The 8,500-nt window shown below is 34.4% G+C and overlaps 1 long non-coding RNA gene across 1 annotated transcript in view; it reads right to left on the bottom strand.

Moving 5' to 3' along the window:
- LOC112950672 overlaps positions 1–8,018 on the bottom strand; it is a 157,527-nt gene extending 149,509 nt beyond the window's left edge. The window contains exon 1 of the long non-coding RNA XR_003250062.1: positions 7,936–8,018. This is a non-coding gene — a long non-coding RNA (uncharacterized LOC112950672). The remainder of the gene's footprint in view (positions 1–7,935) is intronic.
- Positions 8,019–8,500: the final 482 nt, after the last annotated feature.

Raw genomic sequence — 8,500 nt, 5'->3', positions numbered from 1 at the left:
TTTCTATTAGCAGGTCTTTTTTTTTTTTTTTTTTTTTCCCCTGGCCGTTCCTTTCTCCCCCCCTCCCTTTTTTTCTTTCAAAAAAAAAAAAAAAAAAAAAAAAAAAAAAAAGCCTGTTATTTTATCTTGGAGAGAAAAAGCCTAAAGGGTATAGAGTATGGGGTATGGAGGGAGGGAGAAGGAGAGAGAGGAAGAAAAAAAGAAAAAAGAATGAGAGACAGAGATTGAGAGAGAGAGAKATTTAACATCCCTTCACAAATTAGAAGGAACAGTCTTTCCATCCACAAACCAGAAAACTCRCTGTTTAAAAACCCACAGTTTTCAGTGGCAACCTACTTTTTTTTTTTTTTTATAGAAAAAAACAGAAAAGAAAAAGAAACTTCAATGAAATCCATTTTTTTTCAGTTGTCTGCAAAATAAGTCTCTTGTCTTTTTTGAGCACGTTATTAATATGGTTTAGGGAAAAATACGACCACCTAAGCTTCACAGAATCACAGAATCACAGAATCTTAAAGGTTCTTTCTTAGTTTTCATCATTATTATTCTTACACTAAATATCAAAAAAAAAAATGAAAGAGGAAATGAAAATACATTTTTGACACAAATTCAATTCTACCCCTCTTTCTATTAGCAGGTCTTTTTTTTTTTTTTTTTTTCCCTGTGCCGTTCACTTTCTCTCACCCTCCCTGAGTCTCTTTCAGACAGAAACAAGTAAGAAAATCAATAAATGAAACTACTCTGCACGGTTACTAGATTTTAAATATTAAAATACAGGTCCAGAGAGAGAAACCATGCAGCGTATGTAAATGTGCGTGGATAAGTTCAATAAGCTCAGATTCATTGCAAAGGTGATGTAATGCAGTGCTCACGCCTGAACATTACTGAGCACATGTGGTCTCGGACCTGGTGAACCCTTGTGATTTGGTGGTGTCTCTTGTATAGTCCGTCTTATTAATGCCATCAGATCAGATATAAATTTGCTCTCTGTGATTGCAGCCAGTTGCTGAAAAAATCTAGGAGAAAAAACAAGCAAACAAACAAACAACAACAAAAGAAGAAACTTCAAGGCGATTAAAAAAATGTCCGGATATTTTGTGGCCTGACTGTATATTGCAGGATAGCCCAAATTATATAGAGATGGCAAGCCTCCCCTTCAGCTAGTATCAACAAGTATCATCTGATATGGGGGCCATAAACAGCTAAGTAAGAGTTTATTTTCTCATAAAAACCTTCCACTAAAAATACCCATGAAGATCTACTTTATGCCAAAGGAGAAATTCCAAGGTGTCTTCCCAAGGAATCAATGCAATTCATCATATGACTTTCAGAGCAGGAAAAAAAAAGAAACTGATCTGAAGACAAAACAGATTATGATATCAGATGGCACCATGTAAAACTTAATGTCTTCTCTGGAATGACTCCAAGTTTACATAAGTGTCATAGAGATCAGAATCTCATATTAGATATGACATTTTTCAACACAGCATCTTCCAAGAAGAAAAAAGATATCCATTTATTTTCATCACGCTTTGCACAAACGCAAACTGTTCTACTACCATTCTACAAGCTAATCATAGCCCTGTGCTCTTTTGGCAAGAATATGAGTAAAGCAGGGCTGGATTATTCATTCTATCATGGAATGGCTTGAGATGCAAAGCAAGACAAGATACATGTATTTTTTCATGTATTCTAGATCTCTCCCTTGCTGTGTTTCACATGACTATGTTCAAAAAAATGAAGAAAATAAAAAACCTAAGATGTGTTTTGGGCTCATTTGGTTCAACTGAACTCAAAGTTTCTGCCCACAGTATTGGGGGAACACAAAATCTGAACATAAAACAGACACACCTCACCAAGTCTGTGTCATAAAGTCGCTCAGCTGCCTACTCTTACTCATTCTAAGCACATATAATTTACCAGCACAGATTGAAGTAGCAGTAATTTTTTATTATCTTTTCCCAGCACAGCAGTTCATGCTTCTCTGATCATCTTACAAAAGGACAAGATTATCTACAAAGAAGTTTGGCACCGCCTCTGCTTCACATTGGAGTATTGCAATACCATGGCCACTCAGAGCAAAATTCGAGCTAAATCGCCAGGTTTAGAGGGAGGCATGTGCCTTTGCTCCCTTGCTGCTTCCTGCATAGTAGCTCTCCCTCATGCTTGCAGCTGCAACAATCTCACCATTTAACCTCATTACCTTACAAAGCATTTTGAGCAACGCTCTGAGCTCAGAATCACACTGTATAAAGCTGTCAATTTAAGCAACTTAATGGATAAGTGTTGTATGCTGAACTAGAGGAGTACTAGAGGAACTAGAAGAGTGGGAATTGCACGGTCTCTCCTTAGCTTTCCCTTCTTCTTGCTATCTGGCTGCAAGGAATTTGTATGTAGATTGGATGACAAATTAAATATGCTTTTAACAGAGACAAACTGTCTCTGTTAAATGTCTTCCTGAATTTTAGCTTTGTATCACACACAGAGTWCATTGCATTTCCCATAAAATTGTCAGAGAAAGGGGGAAAAAAAAAATTTGCATTTCCTCTTCCCACTGAAAACATCCCGTAGCAGATCTTACTCCTGTTCTCTACCACTCCTCAGTGTTTCTCTCTGTTCTCCATCCTCACTCACTGTGCAACACCTAAAGTTCACATATTCTGTCTAGAAATCAGTTTCCCTGGAGATGAGGTCTTCTGGGGAATATAAAGTAATCAATAAATTTCTTTCCACTCATCTTTCCCTGGACTCATATAATATCTGTGAGGTAAGTGACAAAATTTTGCTCACTTTTGCCTTGTTCTTATCATGTCTTCTATTCATATCCACTTATTCATATCTCTACACTCCTTGGGGACTTCTAAGTATGAGGGCAATTCTTCTGTGTCCATGCAGTTGATCCTCCCCAGCATCTCCAACGAATTTACAGAGGTAAAATTAGGGGATTAAGGTAATGCCATAGCATACATTTATTTTTATTTTTTTTTTATTTCTATAAATCTATTGTTATTTCTGTTTATTATATTTCTTTTAAAGCCATCCAAATTAATTGAGATGCAGGAAACCCATGGAAGAAAACCAGACAGGAACAAAGAAAGCATGCAAAACAAACACAAATTGTGCCAAAGCACAAGAAAAATTCACAGCTGATCTAGTGACTGACATATAGCCCTTTTGGGACAACCTCATTACCAGTGACARCACAGTGATCTTGCATCAGAATATTTAGCAAAATGGCAGTCAAGAGGTAGAGTGTTAAAAAGCAATTATGGGCTGGTTACGTACGCTTACATTCACCTAGCTTGCTTCATCAATGTTCACATTAATTATATTCACAAGCTCAGCTACTACTTCTTTTTTTTTTTTTTTTTTTTTTTTTTTACTGGAAAAGATCAGAAATCTTGATATATGAGTCACTACTAGGTAGCGTCAACTCTTTCAAAAAATAAAAGACAAGGAAAGGAAAAAGAAATAAAGGAAATTTTGTTTCATTGCAGCTCTGAATAAGCTCCAGACCTCCCAATTAGCATAATTGTCATACAAGTTAATGTCAGTTTCCAACAAGATTTTTATTTATTATTCTTTTGCTCATTTCAGTATTCATTTTTATGTTAAATGTGGCAATGGCATAAGAAAGCATAGTATCAACACAATAATGTCTTCAAACATTAAGCTGTGGAAAATTGTACATTAACCTCCTTCAAAAATAATGCATGCAATAGCCTGGATTTCTCTAGCAACTTGCTTCTGATTTAAGGGGCTTCAGCTCCTGTTCTACAGGAGATTTGAAACACCTATCATTTAAGAACAGTATCAGCTAAGATGGATCTCTCACTATGGTCATTTATTAAGTGATGACCATAAACCACCCAAAATATACTGAATGCAATCAGTGCATCAGAGAAGCTTCTTTTCTCCTGAGAGTCTCTCATTAAAAAGGCTGCTTACCCTGCTGGATAATCTGAATATTTTGACATCATCTTCCATTTACTCTCATTTTGGTAATCTCCACTGACGGTAATACACTAGCCTATGCTTTCAGCTTGCAAATCTTCCTTCAGGCTTGTATTATAACTTTGTCATTGGAAGTAAAGAAGGAAAAATAATCAGCCATAGACTGAGCTAACAAGTTGTTGCTGTTGTTCCATAAAGAAATCTTTACTTTAGCACAGAACTTTGTTTTAATATGTTTAATTGGTATTAGAAGGAGTTTGACCATATCAACACCCACTGCACAAATTAACACTAATTAGTTTTTCTTCTGTTTGCAATTAAGATCTTTCCAGTCCTTCCATAAAAGAAACCGTTTGGAATCCAGGCACTGCATTTTAGAATGGATATTTAATTAGTGCTAGAGCCAAATGTTCCTTTCTAGCAAACAACACTGAATCCCAATATGCTGTTAGCCTCAAATTCCAACCTTTGAGTATATAGCATCTTTTTGTCTACCTGGGGCTCACAAAACCTTCCTAAATAAATAAATTGGCAGTTCACTGTGAATGGGTTAAAAACAGGTAAGAGCAATACTGTATTTCTAAGAACTCACAGCCTTCTGGATCTTGCTTCAAGCACAGGTACTTCCCCTAAGAAAAGTCTCTCAGATATGTCAACCTTTTTTTTTTTTTCAGGAAAAGTAGCAAAATTCTCTTAAGAAGATGCTACTCACTGTGCAAGCATTAATTATCTAGGAATTGTAGGACACTACAGAAATAAGAAACAGTGAAGTTCTTAGAAGCTCATTTTTATTTTATTACTCTTTCGGTATTTCAGGACTGAAAAAAAATAATACTGACCCAGACATGCCTATCATGAGATACTGTCAATCACAGAGACTATCTAAAAAAAAAGAGCCTAGTCATAACCACGGGTACATCACTACTCACTACTACTCACTACTCACTACTCACTACTACTCACTACTCACTACTCACTACTCACTACTAAAGGGAGTCAAAGGAGGACCCATCTTCAGCTAACTGTCAGAACTTTTCAAATTGGGAAATACAGAAATGATGTGTTGTAGCTTCTACAGATTCCTCAAATTAGAAATCACAAGAATTACAAAGAATTATGAAGAATTCTACATCTTCCTTAAGGCAGAACACAATATACAGTAGGATAAATACTACTAATAAAAGCCCTAAACTATTAAAAGCAGAAACAGGACTGATCAGTGGTTTCATTAGGAATGACTGACTTCTCCGGCTGTCAAAATGTCAAGTTAGTTGCACTAAAGAAACTAACAGATTTCTGCTTGCTATGTCTTTGGCAGACATAAGTTAATTTGAAGAATGAATGTTTCCTTTGCACATTTTACTTGTTAATCTTTTGAGTTCATTTCAGGTATCCATCCTGTTGCTCTCTTTTCATATGTAAGTTGGAACAGGGCCAAGGGACTCATTTGTGATGAGTTATAGCATTTTTGTTTTTGATTGCCATTTTTTAATTAATAGCTAAGGATTAGTGTTTCTAAAAGCATACAAGAGCCTTAAAAACCTAAATTCTAATTTTACAAATGATTTGGTCCTAAAGCACAATCAGCTTTAAGTTTTTAAGTAATTCTGTTGCCCATTAGTTATATACATAAGAAAAAAATTCTTCCTAAAAAATACAAAAAACAGAGGCCATTTTTTTCAGTCAAAAGATGATAATTATCATTTACCTTATTTTCTCACTTTGAAATTGGATCTAACTAACATTGTCTTTTCAGTGGTTTGGATCACTTGACAGGTCTCTCTTCCCGAAAAAACTAYTCTGTGATTCTGAGATGTTGTATAAAAATACTGTAAATATGAGACAAGTCTACTTTTGATTATGCATTTTCTAGGAATTAGGTTGGATTAGAATTTTTCAAATTTAAATAGAATTTTTCAATGAAGTACTACTTTAAAAAAAAAAAAAAAGAGTTTAAACATCCACACATAATTTAAGGACACAAAAACAGACCCTGTTAATGCATACTACATAGAAAACGCTCAACTCAGTGAAAAAGATGTAATTTTCTAATACACAAAAGGATGCCAACAGATATCATAGTCATGAACCCAGGCTAACAACCTGGGGGAAAAAAAAAAAAAAAAACACACCCACCTAAAATGTAATTTAGAATATGATTGCTCATTATTTATATCATATAGAAAGGATAAAAATATTTCAATAGATTTATGAGTAGAATTAAAAATAAATATTTAAATCAAAATATTAAGCCTAAAATTACAATGTTGGGAGGATAGCTTGACCCAGATCATAGTTATCATCTTATTCTGAAGCATGACAGATATTTATGCTCTCACATGCCAGAATAATTTTACAAAACAGGTGATGGTCATTTTTCTGTAGTTCAGAAGAGGTCCTTTTATTCACATATTCTTTTCAATTTATGGGGAAAGATCAGCAGTTCCGGAAGGGAATGCTCAAAATCAAGCTCTTACTCTGATTCTTTCCTTATTTCCCAGAGGAATCTCCTTACAATGACTGTCCAGAGTAGGACTCCAGGAATTCTAGCCTTAAGTTAGTTTTAGCAATATCTCTGCAGGAATCACCCAGAATCCAGCCCACAGTTTCTCTCTGTTGCAAATGTATATGGACTTCCAAAAGTTTCTGCATTCAGAGGGTTTCTCTTTTGTCTGAATGTGGTGTTTCTTTTTTTGATGTTTCTTTTTTTTTCTTGTTTATTGTTTTGCTTTTTGTTTATACCAAACAGCTTTTGGGAACTATTGCTATACAGCAGCATATAAGCTGACAATGTTCCTGCTTACATCAGACATACTGAAGACATAGATACATTTAAAATGAAATAATCCACTTTCTTAGAGATAACAATAGCATAGTTAGAACCAGGTAATGATATGACAGATTCAGGCTCCTGACAAGGCAATGTAAAGAAGAAGACCATTATGCAATTATACGTATTTAACTTTTGAGAATTCTTTCACACTGTTTTCCTTACTGGGGTTAATTTGCAAACAGATACAGYTCATCTTCTTTCAGTGCTAACCTGACCTTTCTGACAGGAACTTCACATTTCAASAAGATTTCCATGTTCTATATTCTTTTTCTGCTGTTCCCATGATGTAAGGGTGGGTGCATCTGTACTGGATATGGAAGTATGTTCCCAGGATGTAGGTGAATTAGGCCATGTTTTGACCCAGGAGAAAAGTATATTTTACCTATTGTGTTGTCTAAAAAGTTAAAATYTCATCCGATCAGTTCATTTCAGTTATGAAGTGGTCCTTTTAACTATTGATTTAGCTGTACTGAAGAGTTTTGAGACTTAGAACCATAACGTAGCATGACAGTTTAAACTAATTGCATCCCTTCAGTCATAAGTTTATTTATTTATTTCCCTAGAAAACTAAATTAAGTATTAATTATTTTCATATCCCCATTACTTCACTAGTTAAGTGAAAGATATAGGACATATTCTTGTAGGAGGAATAGTGTAGAAAAGGGTGAATCCATTTTAAAATGGATTCCTGTTCATGTATTTAAACGCCTAAGTGCCATTTGCACTGTTAGATTTTGAACAAGAAAAGATAATTACTTAATTTGTTCCTTCCTCAWAATTTCTTGTAACAATCTAAGGAAATTCTGTATGAAATCCTAGAGAGAATTGCAAGGAGAGAGGCTGCAGGATTTATATCCGGTTCAGTGATAACTAYAAAAGAGAATTAAATCCATGATGGATTAGAGCTAGAAACACAATAGTTGTTCAAAATAATATGGTAAATGTATTAATTGGATTATTTGTCCTTTTGTTTAACTAAAAGGTACAAAAAGATTTTTTTAAGGAATTTATTTGGAAAAAAAAAGAGCATGAATAAGTGTATTGATGTACCTTGTGTCCCATTCCTCAAATGTAGAGCTGTTTTGTGTCCTCACTCTGAGTACACTCATGAATTTCAGCAAGAAATGTTGGAAAAGAAAAGAAGAGCCTACCTATGTCACCAATGTCTGCAACAGCATCAATCACGTCTTCACTTCAGCCCCATCGATAGATTAATGTTGTCTGGAGGACTACAATGTCCTGTAATGACAGGTTATAAATCATATGAAGAAGGAATATGTCATGTTGAGACAATTATAGCACAAAAATACTSCAAATAGCACAAAAATAGTGCAAACAGAGATCTACCATTTCTACACAGATGCCTGAGACATATATTAGCTTTGTATTTTGACACTGTCTGCACTCATAAGAATAGAAGTTATGTAGAAGCTAGAATATAGTAAAGAATATTCAAGGCTTATATTTAACCTTTGCTTTAAKTTAGAATTCATTTACTTTCAGAGGAACTGAAGCAAATATAGTGCAATTAATGCATTTTAATATCCCAAATTATCTAAAAATATAGTTTACATTCATAATTTGGAGTTTAGATATCTTGAAATCTTATTGATTTATCGACAAATGTAGTTTTGATATAAAGGTATGATTCTTCTCTTGACAGAATATTATATAAAAATAATCCCTTTCTTCTAATATCAAGAGATGCGAAACTTA

Source organism: Nothoprocta perdicaria, unplaced genomic scaffold, assembly GCF_003342845.1.
Source record: "Nothoprocta perdicaria isolate Ctin4 unplaced genomic scaffold, notPer1 scaffold_325, whole genome shotgun sequence".
Classification (NCBI taxonomy): Eukaryota; Metazoa; Chordata; class Aves; order Tinamiformes; family Tinamidae; genus Nothoprocta; species Nothoprocta perdicaria.
Note: the sequence above shows the minus strand (reverse complement) of the source record. Positions and strands in the feature narration are given on the sequence as shown.